This window comes from Octopus bimaculoides, chromosome 18 (assembly GCF_001194135.2).
Source record: "Octopus bimaculoides isolate UCB-OBI-ISO-001 chromosome 18, ASM119413v2, whole genome shotgun sequence".
NCBI lineage: Eukaryota > Metazoa > Mollusca > Cephalopoda > Octopoda > Octopodidae > Octopus > Octopus bimaculoides.
The window spans coordinates 54,553,132-54,554,925 of NC_068998.1; positions in this window are offsets into that span (position 1 = coordinate 54,553,132).

Genomic DNA, 1,794 nt, shown 5'->3' on the forward strand with positions numbered 1-1,794 from the left:
ATATATATATATATATATATATATATATATATATATATATATATATATACACACACACATACACATACATGTATTGATGCCATGTAAAATGCACTCAGTCCACACTGTAAGGTGGTTGGTGTTTGGAAGCCATAAAAGCCCTGCCAAAACAAACAGGAAAGTCTGTTGCCGTCTTCCTCCTAGTCCCTTGCAAACTGTTCAACCCATGCCAACATGGAAAACAGACGTTAAAGGATGATATCATCATCATCATCATCATCACCATCATCATCATTTCCACACCCACTTTTTCATTCTCACATGGGTTGGGTGGTATTGTTTGGTGAATTTTTTTATGTCCAGATGCCTTTCCTGTCATTCACCCTTGCCTCTTTCCAAATAAAGTAAAATTTCCCTGCAGTCAGACAATCTCCAGTGTAAATGGCTCTTGCCACAAAGAAATATTAATCTGCTCAGAAACAGTTGAAAGTTGGCAACAAGAATGACCTCCAGGTGTAGAAAATCTGCCTCAGTGAACCCCATTGTCTGATTCATGCAAGTATGGAAAAGGGATGTGAAAACAATAGTGATGATGATGATGGTAGTGACAGAGACTGCTGTTGGTCATATGTCTGCTGAACCGGAGCATTGGCAGAGTCAAAGAGCACCAAGAATATGACACGTATATTCTTGATGTGAAGAAAAGAAAGTCACCTTTTGGAAAATTATGTAACGCATCACAAGATATATAAAGAAATTAATTCTATACTGAAATATATTTCTGTAATTATTCTAAAATAAAATGCTAGAGATTTTTTAATCCTTTGGGAAGAACATGAGTTCAATAAACAAAAGAATTGCAATTCCAGACATGTTTGATCTCATTTAACTCCAAAACAGTCAAAAAACAAAAAAAAAAAAAAAAAAAAAAAAGAAAAAACTATCTGTGCTCAGCCAGACTCTTTCAATAATATACAATATCATGAATAAATTATTTGATGGTGATGGTTTGGTTGCTGGTGTATGAGACAATTATGTGTCATGCTGTAGAGAATATTGACTAATTCATTAATTCTCTATAAAAATATGTTTAGGGTTATAACAAGATTAAAACTATAAATATTAATAATTAAATCTAAAAACTAAATGATTTCCAATTTGTTATGGAATTAAATATAAACTCTGTAAATGGCAAGTATTCTCATGCTAAACAGCTACTATTTTCCTGCAGCATTCAATCTTTCCTTTTTCATACATATATATATATATATATATATATACACACACACACACACACATACTCTATGATAAAACTCTCAAACATTGAGTCATTTTGTAACAAGTGCTGATTAATAATAATAATAATAATAATCCTTTCTAGTAAAAGCACAAGGCCTGGAATTTTGGGGGATGGTTTCTTCCTTGTTTAAGTTGGTGAATGCTGTCATAATCCTTGCTTTCAGCTCATCTTTGGTGTTACAAGGAGTTTTGTTGGTCTCTCACTCAACTGTGCCCCACACATAATAATCAAAGGGGTTGTAATCTGGGGAGATAGGTGGCCAGATGTTAGGGGTGATGTGGTCACAGAAACTGTCTGACAGCCATGATTGGGTTCTCTTACCTGTGTGGCATAGTGCAGAGTCCCGTTGCCAGACATAGGCAGCACAGCCTCCTCCAGGAACTTGATGCAGGCCTCTGTGCAGCACTATCCTCAGCTTGACATCTGTGCACTATCCTCAGCTTCACATCTGTGCACTATCCTCAGCTTCACATCTGTGCACTATCCTCAGCTTCACATCTGTGCACTATCCTCAG